This window comes from Miscanthus floridulus, chromosome 13 (genome assembly GCF_019320115.1).
Source record: "Miscanthus floridulus cultivar M001 chromosome 13, ASM1932011v1, whole genome shotgun sequence".
NCBI lineage: Eukaryota > Viridiplantae > Streptophyta > Magnoliopsida > Poales > Poaceae > Miscanthus > Miscanthus floridulus.
The window spans coordinates 22,440,179-22,466,331 of NC_089592.1; the positions used below are offsets into that span (position 1 = coordinate 22,440,179).

The 26,153-nt window shown below is 45.6% G+C and overlaps 1 long non-coding RNA gene across 1 annotated transcript; it reads left to right on the plus strand.

Annotated features, from left to right (window-relative positions):
• The first annotated feature begins 490 nt into the window (after positions 1–490).
• On the plus strand, positions 491–962 carry LOC136499123 (uncharacterized). The gene is made up of 3 exons (XR_010769911.1): positions 491–595; positions 678–801; positions 884–962. It is a non-coding gene; the product is annotated as an uncharacterized lncRNA (long non-coding RNA).
• The last annotated feature ends 25,191 nt before the right edge of the window (positions 963–26,153 follow it).

The window sequence follows — 26,153 nt, forward strand, 5'->3', positions numbered from 1 at the left end:
ACCACATATGGATTGAGCGCCTTCTTCCGGTGATGGTTCGTGGCTATTTCCCTGATCACATCTGGCGAGTGATGGCTGAGTTGAGCATGTTCTTCCGCAAGCTATGTGCTAAGGAGATATCTCGGACCGAGATTGAAGAAATGGAAAGAATGGCCCCGGTGTTGCTCTGCAAGTTGGAGAAGATCTTTCCCCCCGGCTTCTTCAATCCGATGCAACATTTGCTCTTGCACCTACCATATGAGGCAAAAATGGGGGGCCCTGTGCATGCCCGTTGGTGCTATCCAATTGAGCGATGCCTAAAGGTTCTTAGAACAAAATGCAAAAATAAATGCAAAATTGAAGCTTCCTGTGCAGAGGCATCCATTGTGGAGGAGGTGTCATACTTCACAACAAGATACTATGCCGACAACCTTCCTAACGTGCATAATCCACCCCCTCGTTACAATGCTACCGACAATCAGTCGACCCTCAGCCTTTTCCGAGGGCAACTCGGAAGTGCAAGTGAACCTACCTTGAAGATGTTGAGCCTAGAAGAGTGGCGCTCTATCCAGCTGTATGTGTTGCGGAACCTTGAAGAGGTTGGCCCGTACATTGCGTAAGTTTTACACAAACTTGTTTCTTTTCTTGTCAGTATTTCGCATGCACCCATCCAACCCTCTTGTTAACGTCCGTTACAGCAAATTTGTTCTCCTCTACCATCGTCCATCACGGAGGGAACCCACCGAAGCGGAAGTTGAAACCCTTCTAAGACATGGCGCGGGAGAACGAAATCCCACTTTTATTTGTTGGTTCAAGGAGGAGGTACTGTTCAATTTCATTTGTTGTTTGTACTTAACTCTCAACTTGACAAATATATAACGAATCATCCTACTTGAACTAGCAGGCCAAAACTGACATGTCTATGAGTGCCGAGTTGAGGCAAGTTGCCAATGGATTTGAATTTAGGGTCAAGTCATTCTCTGTGTACGATGTCAATGGATATCGCTTTCACACAACTCGGCATGAGCATAGTCGGCCGAATCGAAGAACCACAAATACCGGTGTTTTCACGCCAGGCACAGATGGGTTGGACTACTATGGAATAATTGAAGAAATATACAAACTCAAGTTTCCTGGTTGTGTACCTCTTCATCCTGTCATATTCAAATGCCATTGGTTTGATCCCAAAGAAGTGATAAAGACCCCTGAGCTTGGGTTAGTCGAAGTTCTAAAGTCATCCGTCTTGTTAGGAGACGACGTGTACATTGTGGCCCAACAGGCCACGCAAGTTTATTATCTCTCATACCCGTGCCAAACCAAAGACCGTCTTAAGGCGTATGATGTTGTGTACAAGGTATCGCCGCATGGTAAAGTACCCGTCCCAAACGATGATGATTATAACATCGATGCAAACACATATGACGGAGAGTTCTTTCAAGAAGAAGGATTAGAAGGGAGTTTTGAGATTGTCTTAGATGTAGATCTCGCAATGGAAGTAGACAATGATACGATCATTGTTGACGGGGATGATGGAGAGGAGGTTCACAACGCGAAAGACTTGTTATTACTTGAGCAACACCATTCAGGCAGTGTCGCTAGTGATGAGACTTTGAGAGACGATCATAATTACGTCGACAATAGCGATGATGAGATTTTTGGCCCACCTATCGATGATCTTGATGATTATTTCTAGTACATGTAAGATCTATAGTACTTATGGCAATTTTATACATGTATGATACATTTACTTATTTTGCATCTCTTTTATACATGTATGATATATTTACTTATTTTGCATCTCTTTTATACATGTATGATACATTTACTTATTTTGCATCTCTTTTATACATGTATGATACATTTACTTTTGTATATGCGTACTGATAGTTTATTCCTTTTGTTGCAGGTGATTGATGGTGGGCGGTGGAATCAGGAAGCTTAGGTCGGTTATGACCTTACTGGCTGGTGGCGAGGGGTCCAGCCAGGGTGGAGGAGGAGGGCGTGCACAGACTGAGGGTGGAGGGCGTGCCCAGGGAGGAGGAGGAGGACGACGACGAGGGCGTGCCCAGGGAGGTGGAGCCCAGGATGGAGGAGGAGCCCAGGGTGGAGGAGGAGGACGGCGACGACGAGGGCGTCGAGAGCCGACACCTCCTCCATAGGACGACGACCACGAGTTCGTAGCGGCCACGGAGGAGGATGAGGAGGAGGAGGAGACCAGGGAGGAGATAGCGGAGGCGGTGGAGGAGGCACGGAGGGAGGATGCTTCCGAGCGGGTTGAGCGCGAGGAGGATGCCGACTTGGTGGCAGAGGAAAATGGGGTGCCTACGGTTTGGATGCGAGGGTCGTCGCGCCTCCCAGACTTACCCATACAGAGACGGCCAGTGATTCGACCATCCGGAACTAAGTAAGTAATTTTTGCATGTTAACACTAATTCACAGGTTTTTAAGTTATAACAGAAACTAATATTCAATCTCAATAACTTTGTGCAGGGATTGGGAAATGGTGATCCCAGGGAGTCACTCTCGCCGAGTAAACGGGATCCTGGGTCTTCTGTGCAGGGCAAACTACCCCGGGATGGTGAGGATCGATGGTGTTGTGCAGCCCGCCATGAAGTGGTCCCACTGGCACGCCGCCAGCGATCAGACTGATCGCGCTGGTAGTTGTTATAACAGCAAGGCCGACCGGGTGATGAAAGAGCTGTGGGTACGTGTTCATCGCACTATGCTGATAATAACATCATATTAATTGTATATTACTGACTGTATTTGCTTGTAGGATTACTACACCTTGGCGGAGGGAGTACGTAGGGAGGACGCGGATGACGTGGTGAACAGAGTCTGTGTTCACCGAGTGCAGGACCTCTTCTACGAGACAAAGCTCCTGTGCAGAAGAATTTACCATGCCCGCAGAGGAAACAGAGTCACCAGAGCGCAGGCAGTGCACCTGCCCCTAACTAAGGAGCAATACTTGACGGTAAACATGAGATTACATCGTCTGTGATTAATTGCACTGAAATTGATTTATGATTTGTCATGTGCTCGTGTACGTGCAGGTGCCTCCTGCTTGGTGTGCGGGGATGGACAACTGCTGGGAGGCCATTGTGGACACGTGGTTGAGTGAGGAGTACGAGCAATATCACGCCGTACGCTCACGTTGCCGTGCGATGATGCAGGGTTCCTCGCACAAACAAGGGCCCACTACCCTCAAGGAATATGCAGCCAGATATGTACGCGGATTTCATTTCGTTGTTGCTACGCTAACTTCTGAATGCATAATATCTTATTGTTGTGCTTCTTCCTGCAGACGCGGTTCCACCCCGGCCAGGAGTGCGCCTCGTTCAAGGCATATGCCTTGGCACACAAGGGCAAGGCAAAGGACCCCGACCTCGTCTACAACCCGGAGGACCCGCCCGAGGCATACAGTAACCTGAGCGTGCACAGTCGCCTCAGCGAGTACACGGCGATGGCGAGAGAGATCCATGGGCCAGAATTTGATCCGAGCACCGCTGACCTCGAGGGTGACATCGTCATGAGGTTGGGACCAGGTAAGCCACACGGGAGGTACTATATGGGCAACAGCACCATAGACACGGCCAACACTCAGACACTCGCCCAGATTAGAGCCCGGAGCACGAGTTCGAGCCCGGCCATACGCCCACGCTCACAGCCCCAGGTGGTAGCACTCCAGGTTAGTTCTGTTGCATTCGTTGTCCATTCATTTTCTACCCGTTCTTTATTTGCATTCTAACTATGTGATAAATAATTGTAGGCCCAGATTGAAGCCCTGCAGGAGTCACAGCAGGCCTCACAGAGCCAGTTTCAGGCCCTCCAGCTATCACACCAGGCCGAGTTGGCACAGGAGAGGGCGCGAGTGCAGGCCCAGCTTGAGGCCTTCCAGCAGTCGCAGAAGGCCTGGTACGAGTACATGGCCAGCTTTTCTCAGAGCATGGGCCAGCCTCCACCGCCTCCGCCGCCGCCGATGATACCGTTGGTGCCTCCACCTCCGCGCGACGGCACTCCTGTGAGTCACTCTTCATCTTGAAAGGCTTTTTCAGTTCAGATTGTGCTACAGTCAACACTATCATGTTAGAACCTAGAAGAGAGTAGGATACATACATGTATAAGTTAGATTATTAGTAATATTGTTCAGACCTTGAAAGGCATCATGTTAGGTTCTACATGAGTACATAGGTGTTTGCCCAATTCATGTTCAGTCTACTCGACCATGTGTGACGATATCTTGCACATAGAGGAGACCTAAACAGCAACTAACTTGATATGTGTTATCTATTATATGCCTATATATTGATGTCACTGTTAACTGGTCTTTCGAAGGAATATTTGAATTTGGCATACTACCTTATGATTAATTGACAAATATGTTTATTTTCTTTTGCTCCCTTATTCTAGGGACCTTCTACAGCTGGATCGAACAACGATCAAGACTTGGACTTGTCTCCGTTTCTCGGTAGGGCTCCGACCATGTGATAGGACCATGTTTCACTTGTTTGTATGTTGAACTTAGAAGTGGGTTGAACTTTGTGGACTTTGGACATGTTGATGGTGTTTGTGGACTTTGCATTGTGCTTGTGACATTTGTTGTAGCTATATGTTGGTTATAATGAGTGGATGTGACATTTGTGGACATATATGTGATATATATTGTCTATCTGTTGGTAACTGTGATATTCTGTTATAATTGTTGTTAATTGTGGCTGGATATGCACTGAAACAAACAAAAAAAAATAGTGTGGACAAGTTTTACCGAGTGTTACACTCGATAATGGTCATGTTTACCGAGTGTTACACTCGGTAAAACAGAAAACAGAACCAAATTGGTTCTGATTCTGTTAATTTTGCCGAGTGGTGCCATTTTTTACCGAGTGCCACGACCCCACTCGGATATATGTGCCATTTTTTACCGAGTGGAACACTCGGTTAACGAGTTACATGTTTACCGAGTGTTACTGGTACACTCGGTAAACTATATTAGGGAAAAATATTTGCGGAATTGTTTTAATCATGAAAATGGTTATCTGTTTACCGAGTGCTATGTCTAACACTCGGTAAACGACGCCGTTAACGGCAAGCTTGGGGACTGACGACCGTCACGTTGTAGTTGTTTACCGAGTGCCGGCTTAGCACTCGGTAAGATTTATTCTCCGAGTGCCCCGTTAGTTGACACTCGGTAAACTAACTTTACCGAGTCGTTGTTTACCGAGTCATGTTTACCGAGTGTGGCACTCGGTAAACAATTTACCGAGTGTTTCTCCATATTTGCCGAGTGTTTATCACACTCGGTAATTAATCAGTATCCCGTAGTGCATAGCATAGATTACAAAACCACAGAGGTACTGGTTAGCAACCTATGACCAAAGCAACAGGAGAAAGAAGAGGCGGTAAGAAAGGGACCCAACCCTCCGCCTCAAAACCTAACCGGCTAGACCTATGAAAGGAAGAATACATCAACGCAAAGGCTGCCAACAAAGGAGATGAAGCCGTGATGGCAAAGCAACCACCGAGAAGAGACGAGACAAACATCCAGTAGTACGGCAGCAAAGCATCTGCCAGAGGTGACGAGAGTAGAAGCGGCAAAGTATCCGCAAGTTTGGGGCCATCACGCACTCAGCAGCAAAGCATCTACCTAAGAGGGGAGACCGATGTGACCTCAGCAGCAAAAAGTCCTCTCCTTTACGTGGGTCCCACCGGTCCTGTAGATGATGACGGGGACAGCATCACATCGCGACCCTGTTCACCACTGGCGCTATGCGCGGGCGTTGTCAGCCGGTCTCGGCGCTCCATTCCGTCCCGGCCGGCAGCATGGTCAACAGGTACCCCTGTCGAAAGCCATACGAGCGTTAGGCAGCATAGCGCCGGCACGCCCGACACTATTGACAACGTGAGCCCCCAGGTATGGCCCGTCTTGGCCACGGGTCACGTCGAGACGTGTCCTCTCACTTCCTGGTGTCAGACGTTTGACCCTGGCTCGTGCTCTTATACCCATAGTGGTTGGAGGCGGCACGGACCCCTGTGGGGCCTGCGTTCCTGCTCGAGACCGAATCCGTATCCTCAGGGTCGGGCGAGGTAGAACCCCCCTCCCCCCGCCCCCGAGGGGTCTGGAGAGACAAAGCCCACTCCCTCGGGGTTGGGCAAGATGGAGCCCGCACCCTCGGGGTCAGGAGAGATGAAACCCGCTCCCTCGAGGTTAGGCGAGATGGATCCCGCGCCCCTAGGGTCAGGCATGATGGAGCCTTCGCCCGCGGGGTCGGGCAACACAGTGCCTATGCCCTCGAGGCACGGGCAAGGCGGAGCCTGTGCCCTCGGGGTCGAGCGAGACTTTAAATACGCCCTTGACCATCCGGGCGAATTAGCGTTCGTGGCCATATGGCAGAACCACCTGAAATAACACACTTTTGAAGGCGCTTGTCTTTCACTAGACACTAAGCACCTCAAAAGTCAGCTCAAACGGACAGTTCCATCGAGCACACCCCAAGAGAGAACTCAAAACAATCCACGTTTTACATCCATAATCCAATAATGAGCATGAGCCTACAATACTTAGTACATTTCATACAACATAGAGTCTTGGAAATTATTTATTACAATACCAGAGTTTAGAGTGCAATAATTAAACAGTGGAATCGCAATAACATCTAGCGGAAACAATACACGGATCCATCTGTGCCCACCAGAAGAATCCTCCACACAAGATCTAACTCTTCAAGCTGCACCTACAACAGGGTAAAATAAACCCTGAGTACACAATGTACTCACAAGACTTACCCGACTAGTGGGAATATCTTCCCGATTCTCAAGGATATGATGGGCAATATGGTTTGTTGCTTTCTTTTGTTTGCGAAAAGCATTACTAATAGTGTGCATGCTTAAGGTCAAGTTTTATTAGCAGTCATGATTACTTCATTTGCTAACTATTCTAGGTAAGCACATGTTCTACCTTCAAGCAAGGGTTGAGCAATCAGAACCATTTTACCATCTTTCATATTCCAGTTCTTACTACGGTGCTAGACCATAGCCGAGTTGTACCATCTCACGAAAACATCGATTTGTGAACCAATGTATCCCAGCTAGGTACCCTAAAACACACGCCTCGTTTGTACCCCAGGCACAAACGAGACCAACCCATTTTACTCCTGTAGAGGGGCTAGGTCCCCGTCCAAACTTGGACTCTAAGCCCCCACACTTGAGACCTGGTCTTAGTGTGGTGCTTAGACCTCCACATTTCCCCGCCTCCAATAAGTCGGTCCAGAAAGAGCCAAAACCCACGACAAGAGCGCAACGAGCCTTCCCGCTCCTATAAGCAAGTATGTGCTCAGGATAATAAGTATGTGACTTGACTACCATCCACAGTAACAGACGGTCCTCAATTGACACGAACAGGGAAAACAGTGTAACCAAACTAAGCCCCATGGCTGCGGGACACACTTGTTACACCCACAAATAACCCATGCCATATCCCTACCCAATCTCTATTTTCTTTTCATCATTTTATTATGAGAGTAATAATAACCACCCATTGTGAGTAACGGCAGGTTACTCACGCTACCGACAACCTAAACATAGCAGCTACTCAAACCTGCACTAGTAGGACTCATAGGGTAGATATACATATGCATGTGGTTTCTATAAAATTCCTGCAATGTAAATGGACAATATATATATATATATATATATATATATATATATATATATATATATATATATATATATATATATATATATATATATATATACACGGTGGATATGAAAAATAGAGGTTATGCACCGGGACTTGCCTTGGGTAGGCGTGGTGTCAGCTGAGTCAGTCAGTGGTGGCTCCGGGACCTCCTCCTATACGAGAATCTCCTCCTCGTACTTCTCGATGATCTCCTCAAACTCGTGCTCGCCAGTGGTCATGATTTCTGTCGACTCGTTCTCTATGTGCATGTTATGATGATGATGATGCAATGACTTAGTACTTAGGCAACAACAACTCTTAAAATAAGAATACATATGCCATACTAACAAGCTAGCTCTAATGACTAAGATATTAAGCTAACCATCGGCTCTATGAAATCAAGTGTCAAGCTCATCCTAACAAGTGCTTTATTTCATAAGTCAATATTCTTCTCTTATTCATATTAAAGGTTTAATAGATATTTAGCTACCCTAAAAAACAAACTGTCTTAGGGCTACAAAATTTACAGTAAGCACTTAATAATACAATGAAGCTATGGTAAAAATTTTAGGATCAAAATGACTACCAATTTGCCACAAAAATTCCTACAATAATTACCCTAATAATATTAAGCACTTTCAAACGATTTAATAGCCCTTAGTTCCAACACATATATGTATGAACTAACTATATCAACAGATAGACAATGATTTTAGGAACCTAACAAAATTTGATTTGCAAATTTTGGGCACCTACATGATTTTATATTAATTACCAAAGACCAGCTAAAAAATTGAAATAGAAAGCCATTACTAATTCCCTAAGAAAAAGAAAAACAGATTCCACCGCGCGGCCCACAAATGCGCGGCCTGCGCAGGCACGGCCCACGCATGTGATGACCCACAGCGGGGGAGCCCGCCCGCTGACGCTATTGCAAAAGAGCCCTCGAACTTCTCCTGAATTACCCCTAAGTTCTAATACTATTCATCCTCAATCAGCTAGTGGTCATGGAACCATATGTTGAGAAGCACCTAGACGAGATCCGTGCCACTCATGATGGATTGTGCATGGAGGCATGGGTCTAAAACAATACAAGATTAGTTTCATGGCGTGGATCAAAGAGCAGCAGGACATACCCTATGGAGAGTCCGCTGAAGCGAGGCTTGCATCCAGCCCATCCACCCAAATCACCAAGTGGCAAGGGTATGACATCAATGGATACAGGTTCCACATGAAAGAGAAGGACAAGAAGAGCGCGCCACAGAATAGTGGTGTTCGATATGAGGGCATCGACGAGTCGACGGGGGAGACCAGGACATACTTTGGGTAGATTGAAGAGATATGGAAACTTGACTACGGTGGTGATCTATAGTTAACTATCTTCCAGTGCTAGTGGGTCAAACCAAAGGGGGTTGTCATGGACGACTATGGGTTAACCAATGTGGAGCTCCAAAGTGTCAGCTATAAAGATGATTAGTGCGTACTAGCAAGCTGCTGCGCGCAAGTATCCTACTATGGGTAGCTCAAGGAAAGCAAAAACCACGTGGTTGTGTCAGGAAAGTAGAGGATTATGGGAGCTGATGGAGTCCAGAGCCCCGAAGAATACAACAACTACGCAGAGCTCTCTCTCTTTACCGATTATCCATGGAAGATCAAGTTGGTTGAGACCCACTTCAACAAGACCAAGTTGATGCCCTGGTTCTACCCCGATGGTGAGAAGAAGACCATGGGAGAGAAGAAGACCATGGGAGCACGTGCAGCAAAATGACATGTATGCCACATATATGTAATAATATTGTCATTTATTGATTAACGAGAAGTTTTATGTAACTAATTATTATTGTAATGGAACCATATATATATGACCGTGGGAGATCGTAATCTATACATGTTAAGTGTTTGATTTATGAAAATAATTTGATATTTGTAATCTCTACTACTACTCCTACAACACTACTACTACTACTCCTACAACACTTCTACTACTCCTAGTACTCCTACAACTCTACTACTACTCCGACAACAACACTACTACTACTACTCCTATAACTCTACTACTACTCCTACAACTCTACTACAACTCCTACAACTCCTACAACTCTAGTCTACTACTACTCCTACACTACTACCACTTCCTACACTACTCCTACACTTCTACACTACTACCACTACTCTATTACTCCTACACTACTACTCCTATGAATTTAAAAAGCTGCTGCGTGCCTGCTGCTTGCACGCTACTGCACGCCCACGTCCACTGTAGGCCCACACATGCTGATGTGCATGCACGTGGGGACCGCCAGCGCACGCGAGACCACCTCTGCCTATGCTCAGTTTCCTCGTCTACTAATGAAAGCACTTGCAACATGAAGCATTGTTGCAAAATACGTCCAAAACAAGTGAAACATTTAGAACATAAGCTTGCAACATATTGTATTGCTACTAGAACATATGCAACATCCAGATAAAACACTTGCAACATACGTCTAAAATATCTAAAACATTTAGAACCATTTGGAACATATACTTGCAACATACGTGTATAGCCACAACAACATATGCAACATCTAGATAAAACACTTGCAACTTGTAACTTGACAAAACTTCTTGCAACATAAGATTAATACATATGAAATATTTGGAACATATTCTTGCAACATATGTGTGAAATATACGTCTGAAACAGATGAAAGATTTTGAACAAACGCTTGCCACATTCATCTGAAACAATCCCAATCTACTTTTGCAACATCCATATGAAGCAATTGCAACATACCTATGAAACATCTGAAACACTTGAAAACATACGCTTGCATCACGCGCTTTCAGCGCAGCACATCTCCTTGCTGCTTGAGAGAACGGAGGCTCATCGGCTTGTGGAATTCATCAGAGACAGCGTCCTGGCAACACTTGTAGGCAGTGGCTTGGAGGCGTTTGTAGGTGGCGGGTTGGCGGTGGCGGTTGCACGATACGGCAAGGAGATAGTGTCCACATGACTAGGAGAGGGAGCTAGATCCACTAGGGAACCACTCGTGCCGGGCCTATCGCACTGGTCCACCCATGACTGGGGCTGTCGGCACCGGTGTGCCACCTTGTCAAGGGCCACTCGGCCCTCCGCATCATGGCCCAGTCATGCTAAGGCCACGTTGAGGCCACCGTGCCGCCGCGCCGGGACGCTCGCCCACACTGCACTGAGAGAGAGGAAGGGAGTAGCACAGGAGGTAGATGAGAGAGAGAGAAAGCGGAGGTAGCGAGGCACGAGAGATTGGAGCGATGCCCGATAATTTCCAAGGTGTGAACAAACTAGTGAACAACAACGCATGCGGACCGTACATGTACACGCGCGGGGCGGGTTGGGGTCCATCCGGACGGACGAACGTCGTTATATAAAAGTTATGCTAATCGTCGTAGGAAGCCTATTGAGTTTGAAGTTGGAGACTTCATTTATCTGAAAGTCTCACCCATGAAGAGTGTCCAACGCTTTGGTGTGAAGCGAAAGCTTGCGCCGAGATATGTTGGTCCGTTTGAAATCATTGGACAAAGTGGTAAGGTAGCATACAAGATCTAATTACCTCTTGAGATGAGTGCTATCTTCAATGTCTTTCATGTATCTCAACTTAAGAAATGTCTTCGCGTCCCTGAAGAGAGAGTTCCACTAGGGGATATCGAGTTAAAATCTGATTTGACCTTTGAAGAAAAGCCGGTCCGAGTAATTGACACTCGTGAGCGAGTGACTCGGAGTAGGGTGGTCAAGTTTTACAAAGTCATGTGGAGTAATCAGGGTAGTGAACGCGATGCAATGTGGGAAAGAGAAGATTATTTGAGGGACGGTTATAAGGAATTCTATCAACAATGGTACGCTTGTCAAATCTCGGGACGAGATTTTTATAAGGGGGGAGGGCTGTAACACCCTAGGTGTTTGGCTTCCACATTTGCACTTGCATTTCATGAACATGAGCATCATTCATCCATTCATGAGCTTATATTGCATGAAACATGTTTTCGAAACATTGCAACATATTGTTATATTTCATGTGTGCTTGTTTTATGAAATAAATAGTGTGCAACACTCAAGTGCAACATGTGCAACTCACTTTAGTGAAACATGGTTAGTTAGTACTATGCAACAAAATTATGAAACATGTGAAACATGACTTTGAAACAAAGGTAACATTTCATTGGCTTTTTCCTTGTTTTAGTACATGTAATGCTTGATTTTGGTGTGACCAATGTGTGGTGTGGCTAACAATCCTCTTAAGAAACTTAGTTATACTTAGAATGTCATTAGGAACAATGTTCATGTTGATCATTTTGCCTAATTAGGTTTCCAAGTCATGGTTTGACCATTTTGGACCCCTAGAGCTCCTGAGTTTGACTATTTAAAAAGTGTAGCTTAGATTATTTGCATGTCTGAGTAACCTAAAGCAAAGTTGTAGCAAATTTTATAAGGAACAAACTTTGTTTAGAAGCCAAGTCATGAAAATGTGCACAACATGCTCAAAAAGGGCCCACAAGTTAGTGTTGAGGGTTGATTCAACACTGGAAAAATTTCTAAGTATGAATTGCAATTTCAGTTTGATTGAGCTGATTTTGGCTTGATTTTTCTCATGATCCTTTGAGAATTAGGTCTTGGTCCTTTAATAGGAATTGAAGATGGTATGAAGGGCTACAACTTTCATGTATATTGTTTTCACTGATTCTTCACGATTTAGGAGATCAAGCACTGTCAATCCTTGCTGTCAGGCTCGATCGGGTTCACTGAAACGCAGCTACAGTGTTCGAAAGGTTTCAGAACTCGATGGCCGCATGTACGCCGCACGTCGCCGGCCGCCTGACCGCGCAGGCCACGCGCCGTGGCCGGCCTGGCGCCGCTGTCCACTGCTTGAGCCCGCGCCCTTCTGCCCTCCCATCTCACATTTCCATTTCTTGCTCTCCTTCGCTTCCCACCGCAGCCGAAGCGCAGCACCGCCCCGCCATTGCTGCCGAGCGAACTCCGCCGTCGCCTATGCTCGGTTTCCTCGTCTACTAATGAAAGCACTTGCAACAAGAAGCATTGTTGCAAAATACGTCTAAAACAAGTGAAACATTTAGAACATAAGCTTGCAACATATTGTATTGGTACTAGAACATATGCGATATCCAGATAAAACACTTGCAACATACATTTGAAATATCTGAAACATTTGGAACCATTTGGAACATATACTTGCAACATACGTGTATAGCAACAGCAACATATGCAACATCCAGATAAAACACTTGCAACTTGCAACTTGAAAAAACTTCCTGCAACATAAGATTAATACATATGAAACATTTGGAACATATTCTTGCAACATATGTGTGAAATATACATCTGAAACAGATGAAAGATTTTGAACAAACGCTTGCAACATTCATCTGAAACAATCCCGATCTACTTTTGCAACATCCATATGAAGAAATTGCAACATACCTATAAAACATCTGAAACACTTGAAAACATACGCTTGCATCACGCGCTTTCAGCGCAGCACATCTCCTTGCTGCTTGAGAGAACGGAGGCTCATCGGCTTGTGGAATTCATCAGAGACAGCGTCCTGGCAACACTTGTAGGCAGTGGCTTGGAGGCGTTTGTAGGTGGCGGGTTGGCGGTGGCGGTTGCACGATACGGCAAGGAGATAGTGTCCACATGACTAGGAGAGGGAGCTAGATCCACTAGGGAACCACTCGTGCCGGGCCTGCCGCATTGGTCCACCCGTGACTGGGGCTGTCGGCACCGGTGTGCCGCCTTGTCGAGGGCCACTCGGCCCTCCGCATCATGGCCTAGTCGTGCTAAGGCCACATTGAGGCCGCCGCGCCGCCGCGCCGGGACGCTCACCCACACTGCACCGAGAGAGGAAGGGAGTAGCACAGGAGGCAGATGAGAGAGAGAGAAAGCGGAGGTAGCGAGGCACGAGAGATTGGAGCGATGCCCGATAATTTCCAAGGTGTGAACAAACTAGTGAACAACAACGCATGCGGACCATACATGTACACGCGCGGGGCGGTCGTTATCGTTATATAAAAATTATGTTTCTCCAAAAGTATGCTACAACATACAAGAACAGGGGCGGAGGATCCAACATAACACGGTATGGTGTTCACCAATCACCATATACCTTAATTGACTATTTTGGACGCAGATACTCCTGGCTCTTCAACATTTGTGGGCCCCCATGTATGGGCTAGCTAACGGTTATGGCCTTTGTCTTTGTCACAGTGGGCCGAGCATTTAGGTGATTGGGCTACTTAATTTAATGGCCCAGCGTTAACGGTTCAGCTGTTCCACTAGGGTAGCGAAGAGGTTTTTTTAGACAAGAACATGAAGTGTTGTATTGGTCTAATTTTGAGAACTTTCTATAAGATCAAGATTCAAGACTTGTAATATATATGAGATTATTAGTTCCTCTCTTATGGAGTATCTACGTAATTACTGCAAGAGTGTAATGGTATGCATGCATTTTGTAAGGTCCTAGTCGGTGCTTTGGGACGCATAGCATGGACTAGCAGGGTTAATTTGCTATAGCTACGCTGGTCAAGAAGTTTGTTAATTTCAGTGGCTCCTAACAAGAAGTTGCTCCCGTTTAAATGTGCTATAAAATGTAATATTTCATATATCTAAACCAATATAAGATGCAATGTTCGATAGAAACGAGCAATTCATACACCAAATGATTTTTTTGAATGGAAATACATAAATAAATACTCCATATAAATTAGAAATTGTAAATAGCTCAATTCAAAATTAATAAATATATTGACCAATAATTTAAATTGGAAACTAAATTTTTTAGTGAGGTGTTAAAATAGTGATACTACAAATAAAGCCAGTGTGCTACTGTAAATAATGTTAGGAAAATAATTCTTTCGGACATAAGGGCTAAAAGCCTAAAACCACCATATTGATCTCATATATATGATCCAGATTGTCACGGTCCACATCTATCAAAAGGTATAGGAAAATAAATAAAGAATCATGTAGAGATAGAGCAACTATGAAAATAGATAATATTGCTGAATTCAATCATACAACTATATTTTTTATGATAATAAAAAGCAAGGAATCTATAAGAAACATCTATGGGAGGGAGTACACGCATGAAGACACATCCAAGATGAACTCCAATGTCTTGGCACACTAATATAAAATATCAAAGAACTTATGATCCCATGCCTCTAATTCACCATTTTCTAGGTTCCTCGTCATTTTAGCCCTCCTCTCACTTAGCCATAAATTCGTAGAGTTGCTCCTTTCCTATGTTCCTATAGACGGAAAGTTTTGGCAACACCATTGACGTTGATGAAGGAGAAATAACCAAATAAAATGTGTGAACGCTAAAATCTGTAATCATTCATGACAGTAATCTAGGGGAGGAACATATGCATGTTCTAGCAGATGGGAATATGATGGAATCACAAAAACCCTATCAAATTTTAATATATTGCATGCACTTAGTCCATCCATTCCCTAAATGGGCATGTGGTGAGAAGCTCGCAAGCAGCACACCCGAGATCAACAACTCATCTACGTGAATGATGGTTCAATAGTTTGTTTTTGGGAAGGCTGGCAGCATCGATAGATGTTGGTGCGATGACATAGGACTAGCCAACAGCTACTTGAGGTATACAGACGACTCCAAAAGGCATGAGAATATTGTGATTTAATCCGGTGATGCATTGTCAAGTAATCCTCAAGAAAAGGTATAAAATGATCCAAAATTTAAATAGCACTTTTCATGAGGGTCAAGTAACCGATTCTATTGAGGAATGGAGCTAATGAAGAGAAAATTGAAGGATAACTTTGTTTGGCTTAAGTAGAATTTGGTCATCCACGGGTACGAGCAGAAAAAAGAAAGTCAACAAATTAGTCGATGATAGATATATGAGATGAAGTGGGGCTATATTATTACAATCAAGCAAATAAAAAAAATTACACTACCTGCAAAATTTAATTTTCAAGAAAAATAGACCCAAATATTACAATGGAAAGAAGTTACCCGTGCTATTTGTGTGAGCCACCTTGCTAGTTTTTGATAGAGGAATCATTGCTGGAAAATTTCAGTTAAATAAAATAAAAGATGAAAAACATACAACAGCAAGAGCACTTCAACAACAATATTTTATTTTACTGAATCAGCTATCCAGTAGTATGCCGCATACTCGCATAGCATGTTTCCTGCACGCTCTGCAACATGTGTAGCAAAAACATCCATATGCTCATATGCACTAGATATCTCTCTGCATATTGCAGCGCGCAAATCTTTCGGTTTGTCAAACTGTAGAGATGATATCATTGTACCTGTTGAGGAGACACTACTGGAAACCGGCAATTTGCCGAGTGCCTGCGGCACTCGGCAAAGCCCGAAATACACTTGGTAAAGGCTTTGCCGAGTGCCGCACCCGGCAAAGAGCAGTCGGCAAAGAACCCGTCGGCAAAGGTTTCTTTGCCGAGTGCCACATATCGGGCACTCGGTAAAGCCTTTGCCGAGTGTCACGTCAGCACTCGGTAAAAAAAAAACCGACGTCAACTCTGACAGCCTCTTTGCCGAGTGCCACCTCAGCGGCACTCGGCAAAGATTTTTTTTTTGAAAATTCTTTGTCGAGTGCCATACTCTTGCACTCGGCAAAGAAATTTTTTCTTTTTAAAAAAAAATCTTTGCCGAGTGCCATGGCTCTGGCACTCGGCAAAGCTGAGAAATTGGGTCTCTGCTTCCTAGCTTTGCCAAGTGCCATGGTCACGGCACTCGCCAAAGCCCCCTTTGCCGAGTGTGGCACTCGGCAAAGAGGGGGAAATGCTATTTTTTTTTGTTTTTGCTTTCCATCAGCGCAAACAAAGAAATCACATATATATCAACACACAGCACATGTATATCATATACACATCCATATTCCATCACATACACATCCATAACCCATCACATACACATCCACCATCCATAATACATCACATACAAATCCATTGTCTATAATCCATCACATACATTCGCATCATCCATGACAATATCCATCACAATATATATATATATATATATATATATATATATATATATATATATATATATATATATATATATATGTCTCTAGTAGTAGTCCAACATAAGGCTAAGTCTAACACAAGTCCATGCAACATGAAAAGAAACAAATAAACGGTACCTACTGCCAGCCTGTCCACTCGGAGTGTGAACTGCCACCTTGAGGAGGGCCAGTTGTCCACCCGGCCTGTGGAGAAGGGCCACCTTGAGGAGTCGGGTTCGAACCCGCCGACTTTTGCTGCACAAAGGAGAAGCGAATTCATGAGTATCTATAGGAGGGCTGCACAAGCTAAAGGAATAAACAACCATATATACTCACCGGAGTCCCTATAGGAGGAGGAGGAGCCACAACTGGAGCGAGCAGCGACTGGGGCACGACCACACCTGGCAAGGCCTGAAGGCTCGCCATGAAGCTTAACATGTCCTATAGCCTTTGCGTCTCGGCCGCCCTCTAGGCTTGTACAGCCTCCATCTCCAGCCGATGGGCCTCCGCCTGGGCCGCCTATTGGGCCTCCAACCTCTGCAAGTCGGCCTGCAACATTCCACCCACAATGTTTAAACAATGCAAAGGAAAGGTAGATGTGTAAGAGCAATGAACGACGAATAAAACAGTACTAACCTGGAGTTCCGCCATCTGCTGCTGTGAGCTCTGCTGCCGAGAGCGTATGGGGAGGGAGGAGCTCGTGCTCCTTGCTCGAATCTCGGCGAGGTTGGGAACAGAGGCGGAGTGGACTGTGCTGTCCGCCATCCAGTACTGGCCGTGCTGCTTCCCTCCTCCTAGCCTCATCAGGAGGTCTGTGTCCAGGGGCTGGGTGGCTGGATCGAAGTCCTCCCCATGGTGCTCGTGGGCTGCGCGAGGTGTACTCGCTAAGCTTGCTGTGGACGCTCGCGCTGGTGTATGCCTCGGGCCCGTCCGCCGGGTTGTAGGTGACTTCCGAGGCCGTCGCCTTGCCCTTGTGTGCCAGGGCGTACGCCATGAACTCGTTGCATTCCTAGCCTTGGTGCGCCTGGGACTGTGAGGAAAACACAAAGTTGATTACAAGTAATGAGAATTGAGCGTTAGAATAAATAAATAAATATGAAAACACAAAGAAGATTACCCATGTCTGGGCGTACATGCTGAGGCTCCGGTTGCCTTGGTGGTGTGGCACCCCACCCATCTGCAGGCGGTAGTCCCGACAGATGTTGTGCTTCTCCGCCCACTCCTCCGAGAGCCACCTATCCACAATGGCCTCCCAGCAGAGGCGGTGCCTGGCGCACCAATTAGGACATTGCTGCATGCCATCAAGTTATTGATATGTCAGAAGATGAAATGAAGCCTACCTATTCTTCATGGAAGGAGTCAGTATTAATGTTTCATACTTACCGAGAGGTACTACTCCTTGGTGAGCGTCCTGGTCCTGGCATCAGCCTTCCTCACCACCTGACCAAGGACGTCGGCGCTGTAGTTGATGATGCACTAGAGCCGCGTCTCGTGGTACAGGTCCAAGAGTCGGGACCTACAGACCTTGTCCTGCACTCACGCCGCCCGGTCCTCAAACCCTTCGTCGCACCTAAAGAAGTCCTGCATACAGACATCATGTATCGTTTCATTATTTCAAGAACGACCAATGAATGCGTAGTATTGACCAATTTAGTGCGATGAAGACTCACCCAGAACTCGGCCTTGATCCGCGCCGCAACGGTGCCGAACTCGCTGTCCTCGGCGGCGTAGAAGTGGTCCCACATCCAGGGCGGCGAAGTCACCGAGGCGTAGGTGACCATGCTAGGGTAGTGCTGCCGAATCAGAAGGCCCAGGGTGCCATTGATGTGCCAGCCCATTCTGGACATAACTTCACAGTTGCTGCAAGAGTCATTAAGAAGAATTGTTAGTCTCCAGTTCAATTTTCAACATGTCATATGAAATAGTAGTGAAATAATACTTACTTGTCGCCGCTGGGTCGAATCACCGGGCGCCGGTGAAGTGGGATCGGCCGTGCCAGGAGCTACGAGGGCCCATGCAAGTAGACTCTCGACGAGGTAGAGCCAGAGGTAGTGCTAGTTGAACCCCTTGTTGTCGCTATCGCCGCCTCCCTGTTGTCTGACGAGTCAGAGGAAGTGCCACCCCCTCCTATGTGCAGGCCCACCGCCTGGTCATCCTTGTCCACCGACGGGGTGGCAGCCGGCTACACCCTCGTCCTTGGACGACCACGGGGGCGGCCGCTCCTCGTCCTCCTCGTCGGTGGCTCCGGCAAGGGGTCCTCCTCAGCGTGGGGTGGTGAGCGCTCCCTCATGTAGAGAGAGTTGACCCCCCGATGGGCCTGCCTTCCGCCCGGCATTTTGTCGAGTGCCTGCAATTTCAAAGAGTAAACCAATTAGCACAGTTAAATTACAAGTACTTATAAAGAGATGCAAAATGAACGAAACATAATTGCAATAATAATAATAATAATAATAATAATAATAATAATAATAATAATAATAATAATAATAATAATAATAATAATAATAATAATAATAATAATAATAATAATTTAGTATTACATGAATTAGAAATATTCTTCATGATCGGCAGCGGCTGGATCATAGGTGTCATCATCACTATCAATATTGTCGAGTAAATCGGGCTCATCTCCATCGTTGTCATCATTGTCATCGCCTAACTGTAATCGCTCAAGCATTTGTAAGTCCTTAGCATTTTGCACCTCTTCTCCGTCATCCTCATCTCCATCATCCTGATCAATGTCATTGTCTACTTCCATGCCCATCAGTGAAAACATGTCTATGTCAAACCTCCCTTCTAGCCCCTCTAGTTGATAGAACTCCCGTGTGTTTGGGTCAAAGTTGTAATCCTCATTGTTTGGGACAGGCAGTTTACCGTGCGGCGATACCAACTGCACAAGGTACCAACCGATAAGATTGGGGACTTTTTGGCATGTCCATGGGAGATAATAAACTTGCGTGGCCTGTTGAGCCACAATATAGACATCCTCTCCTTGATAGATAGAATCCTGTCGAATTTTGACTTGTCCAATCTCAGGGGCTGTTCTCGTGACATTAGGATCGAACCAATGGCATTTGAATATGACTTGATTAGGAGCTTTGAGACACTCAAAATTGAGCTTGTATATTTCTTCTACTATGCCGTAGTAGTCACGCTCATCGGTGCCGGGCGTACGAACTTCGGTATTTGTGGTTTTCCGATTGGGCCGACTCCGCTCGTAGTTTCTTGTGTGAAAGCGATAGCCATTCACATCATAAACGGTGAATGACTTGACCTTGTAGGCGAAGCCTTTGGCGAGCCCTTTCAACTCAGCATCCATTTCTGCATCCTTGCGGGCCTGCAAGGTGAGGCCGGATAGATCGTTACATTACTCGCTCGTAGGAGCAAAGTGGGATGTCAAAGATTGAACGAGGTAAATTGGATGGTGCCTTCGTATCGAACCAGGATATGAAATCAGGCACACCATCTTTGAGAAGACTATCTTCTTCTTGAGGGGAAGGAGCCCTATTCCCTCTCCAAGATTTATTCAGAAATTTCCTAAAAAACAAGAGATAAGGGGGTTCGATAGATGGAGGATAGTGACAAGGGCGTATGTAACAAGCTCATTGAGAACTTACTGCACATAAGGCTTGACTTCGTCAAGGTTCAACAACACATACAGCATGATAGTGCACCACTCATCATGCCGCAAGGTCTTGGTGCCCGATGCTCTTGCCTTTCCGAGTTGCCCTTTGAAAAGGCTGAGGTTCGATGAACTCTCGTCCGCGTTGTAACGAGGGGGATGATTGTGCACGCTGGGAAGGCCATCCTTATAGGATGCTGTTGTGAAGTTTGACACCTCCTCTAGAATGAATGCCTCTGCCATAGAAGCCTCAATTTTGGCTTTATTTCTACACTTTTTCCAAAGAATCTTTAGACATCTCTCGATTGTATAGCACCAACAGGCCTGCACGCCCCCCCCCATTCGTGCCTCATACGGTAGGTGCAAAATCAGATGCTGCATCGCCAGGAAGAAGCCGGGTGGGAAGATCTTCTCCAACTTGCAGAGCAACACAGGTGCCACTTTCTCCAAGTCATCAATCATGTCCCAAGATAACTCCTTGGCACAAAGCTGGCGGAAGAAATAGCTCAACTCTGCCAGCACGCGCCACACATGCTCAGGGACGTATCCTTGGGTCATCGCAGGAAGGAGCCGCTCAATCCATATGTGGTAGTCATGACTCTTCATCCGTAAGACTCGCATAGTGGACAAGTTCACTCCCCTACTCAAATTCGCCGCATGCCCATCAGGGAACATTAATGTCTGGATCCACTACAATACTTCCTTCCTTTGGTCCTTTTTCAAGATGAAATCGACTGGAGTCCTTCTCCATTTCTTGTCGGGCATAGGAGGCTTCATCACTTGCTTTGGCCTATCGCACATCGTTGCCAGGTCCAGTCTAGCCTTAATGTTGTCCTTTGACTTATCAAGAATGTCCATGAGTGTTGCAAAAAGCGCCTCGGCGATATTCTTTTATGTGTGCATTACATCAATGTTGTGTGGAACAAGAAGGTCATTGAAATAGGGGAGCCTAGTCAAGCCCAATTTATGAGTCCACTGGTGTTCCTCACTATATCCAATAAAACCACCTTTCTCTTTATCATCTTTGAGAGCCTCTATCTCAGCACGGACCTCGGCACCGGTCATCATCTGAGGTGCAGGGTCGGTGACTTGAACCCCTTTCCTGAAGTTCTTGATGTCTCGTCTGAATAGATGGTCAAGAGGGAGGAATTGACGATGTTGGTCAAACGAAGAAAACTTGCCACCCCTCTTCAGCCAAGTGAACCTCATAGCTGTCTTGCATATTGGGCATGGGAACTTCCCGTGAACACACCACGCGCAGAATATGCCATACGCCAGGAAGTCATGCAGGGAGTAGTGGTACCACACATGCATTGTGAAGTTCTTCTTTGTAGCTCGGTCGTATGTCAGTACCCCCTTTTCCCAAGCAAGGATCAATTCATCAATGAGAGGCTCCATGAACAAACCCATCTTGTTCCCCGGTTGTCCAGGAATTATCAGTGACAAGAATACGTTCTTGGGTTGAAACATGATGTTGGGGGGGAGATTGAGGGGGATCACAAACATGGGCCAACAAGTGTACGGGGCCGCCAGCAATCCATAGGGGTTGAACCCATCTGTTGCCAGCGCTACACGTACATTCCGAGCCTTCTCAGCTTTACCATGATGTATGCCATCGAAATGGGTCCATGCATCGCCATCCGATGGGTGTACCATCTTGTCAGCATTGTATCTTTTGCCATGTTTGTGCCATGTCATCTGTTTCGCGGACTCCTCTGTCATGTACAGCCGTTGGATCCTCGGTATGACAGGAAGGTACCGTAGGACCTTCGCGGGGATACCAAGCTGTTTCTTCTTGCCATCACTAGTGTCGACCTCTAGATACCTATAGGATTTGCACTTTGGATAGTGCATTGCTTTCTTGTGATCTTTCCTAAATAGGACGCAACCATTCGGACAAGCATGGATGTGCTCATACGGCATCTTAAGGGCACGAAGAAGTTTGTGTGACTCATACAAGTTCTTTGGCAGAATGTGACCCTCCGGAAGCAGGGATCCAACAACTGTCAACATACCATCGAAGTTGTCTCGACTCATGCTACACTGCGACTTGAACGCCATTAGGCGTCCAATGGCATCCAGTTGCGAAACCATTGTCTTTTCGGGAATGGGCTTCTGTGCCAAAGATAGCATATCGTAGTACGCCTTTGCGGATTCATCTGGCTCGTCCTCTAATTCTTCACCGAACCGTGCCTCCTGAAAGTCATCCATCCAGTCTACTATCTCGGCATCTCCATCAAAAGCCTTGAGGCGTGGTCTCACCACCTCCTCTCTAATATGATCGGCTTCACCATGGTGGATCCAGCAGGTATAGTTTGGCGTGAATCCATACTTGCAAAGATCTTCCCCCACGTTCTTCCTATTCTTTCTTACACAGTTGTCACATTTGCTGCAGGGACACGGCATCCGACTCGACCCTCTAGCAGCCTCGCCAAATGAATGCTCCAAGAAAGCATTAGTCTTAGTCATCCATTCTGGGGTCATACTTGTGTGGCCCATGTACATCCAATCACGGTTCTCCATCCTCTGGCATATACATATGTAAGCGAGTAATATAACCAACAATTGCATCTGCACAACATTCCTACCATCTAATAGGTGAGGATAGGTCGTAATCCCACCCATGGATGCGTAGATGAGGTTAGTTTCAATGCTCCGCTCCTATCCAAGATAGAATTTCGGCAGCACCTCCCCGCTATTCTCCCGATACACGTCCTACAAGGGAGAGTGTGTATCCGGAGAACAACAGGGAGGTGATGCCGAAAGTCTGTCTTGGACCGGAGCGAACCGTGGAAACTAACCTCATCTACGCATCCATGGGCTGTCCAAAATATGTGGACAATCCGAAAGAGATACGGTTGCAGATATGCAAAGATTTGCATACCTCCGACCGTATCTCTTTTGAACGGGAGACGCCTAATTGGGCTACGTGACCATATAAAACATGCATGCAAAGGAGGAGGGGGTTATACCTAGGGTAGCGATGGAGTCAGGCTAGCGGGGCAGTGGCGTGTTGGTGCAGTGGCGAGGCGATGCGGTGCAGGCAGACCAGCAGCGCCGACGAAGACGATGGGGGTCGCCGAGTCCCTCCCACGGGTCCTCCTACATAAAAATGCAATAGGTTAGAATCCATTGAAAATTTCGGCAGCACCTCCCCTGCACAGGGAGGTTTCCAAAAACCTGCAAGAAACGTAGGCGCGATGGCCAACAACCACATATATACCAAACATAGGCACGAAGGCCAACAAACATATATATACCAAGACGAGCCATGTACTTTAGTTCTCTTTCCATGCAGATGAAAGTATCAAAGTAGTACAACAACAAGTACTACTACCACTACAACTACTACTAACACTAACACTACTACTACTAACACTACTACTATCACTACTTACTACTAACAATACTACTAACACTACTAACTACTAACTACTACAGGTGTAGGGCATACCTTCGCGACGAGAATGGCAACAACGAGGGTCGGCGACGATGGCGGGGACGACCGTAGCGGCGTGAGGGTCGACGGGCCTAGGCCGACACCTTCCTTCTCCTCTCCTTCTCCTTCTCCTCCTCTCTTCTCCCCTTCTCCTCTCTTCTCCCCTACCTCCTCCTCCTCTCTTCTGCAGTGGCGCGGTGGCCGGGGCGGAGGCCGCGGTGGCCGGGACGGGCGCCGCGGTGATCACATGTGGAGATGTCCTGGTTTATGAACATTGTACATGACAACGTGCTCGAAACTTTTTCAAAATTTTTCCACGGCATACGCAAACAATACGGCGACAACTCGACAAGTTTCATGATTTTCGGAATTCGTTCACATTTTATACAATTAAAAAACCACTCCCACGCAAGTTGGCGGCGTTGCCCCATGAGCACGTTGATTGAAATTTTGAGACAGTTCTTGGATTTAGCATAAATTTACACTAAGAAACAAGGATAACATTTTTTGAACGAATGTAATCCATTATTCGATGCACCTGCAGTTCAAACTTACATTTTTGGAAAAATTCAACAAAACAAAATAAACTATAGAAATATGCCAAAAGGCAATGAAAATATCCCAAATTTAAACATGTTGTTTGTGGTAGTGTACTAAAGCTTCAAAAAAAATTGGTGGCAAAAAACAAAAAAATTTATTTTGCCGAGTGCCAAGTTTTGGCACTCGGCAAAATAAATTCTTTGCCGAGTGCCAAACGGGGGGCACTCGGCAAAGAGGACGCCGCTGGATGCCATTAAGCCCCTACCAATCTTTGCCGAGTGTCTGCCTTTGCCGAGTGCTAGGCACTCGACAAAGACAGCCTTTGCCGAGTGCAGGTCTTTGCCGAGTGCCAAGCACTCGGCAAAGGCCTCTTTGCCGAGTGTCATATTTTGCTGAGTGCGGCGCTCAGCAAAGCAGGTCTTTACCGAGTGCCCGAAAATTTGCACTCGATAAAGATTTTTGCACTCGGTAAATCACGTGTTTCCCGTAGTGAGAGTGCGTACAAAGCTTTAATTTCCACAGTGTTAAGTTCATCCGACCCTTTTCTTAACCTTCACCATGAGGCCGTTCTTCATCTGCAGAATGGGGGGGGGGGAGGGGGCGAGGAGGGGGTCTCCATTATCCAATAGCACTTTTCGCTTATTTATAATCTGAAATACTCGTCATCTCATTAGTCCTTTGTTTGCATTGTCATTATATCACCAAAATCCACACTATAGGATCTGATGCACTTTCAGTCTCTCCCTTTTTTTTGATTGAGGACAACACAAACAAAGCTTACATATTGAAGCATCTGTCACTACCGGAAACCGGCACTTTGCCGAGTGCCGGAAGCTTTGCCGAGTGTATTTTATCGGGCACTCGGCAAAGACGGGTTTGCCGAGTGTTTTTTTCGGCACTCGGCAAAGATGGCTTTGCCGAGTGTTTTTTTCGGCACTCGGCAAAGATGTATTTTGCCGAGTGCCATTTTTCGGCACTCGGCAAAATGCGTCTTTGCCGAGTGCCTTTTTTTGGCACTCGGCAAAGATGTATTTTGCCGAGTGCCATTTTTTGGCACTCGGCAAAATGCGTCTTTGCCGAGTGCCTTTTTTGGCACTCGGCAAAGAGGCATTTTGCCGTGTGCATTTTTTTTGGCCCTCGACAAATTATTTTTTCAAAGAAATTTTTGAGGCCCTAAATAAATTCAAATGAAAAACTTTTCAACTACAAAGTTGTATAACTTCTCAAGATTTACAAAGTTTATTCTGATCATTTCTTTATTTGACAAAGCGACAATAACATTGTTCATAAAATCTACATCTCTCTCATATCTCTCATATTAGTTTCATGAAAGTAGAAGAGAGATATATAAGATTTGTGAATAATGTTACTACCACTATGTTGGATGAACAAATGACCAAAATAAACTTTGTAGATCTTGAGAAGTTATGAAATTTTGTAGTTGGCAACATTTTGATTTGAAATCATCTTGTCATGCAAAAAATGACTTTTGAATTTGAAAATTTTAAAATTTGAATTTTTTAAAAGACCTCGGATGGAAAAACTTCCTAAATGAAAATTGTAGATCTCTAAAAGTTATGAAACTATATAGTTGACAACTTTTTGATTTGAAATCATCTTATCATGCAAAACTACGTTTGAATCTCTCAAATTTGGAATTCGAATTTTTCAAACGACCTCGGATGGAAAAACTTCCTAAATGAAAATTGTAGATCTCCAAAAGTTATGAAACTTTGTAGTTGACCACTTTTTGATTTGAAATCTTCTTATCATGCAAAACAACGTTTGAATCTCTCAAATTTGGAATTCGAAATTTTCAAACGACCTCGGATGGAAAAACTTCCTCAATGAAAATTGTAGAT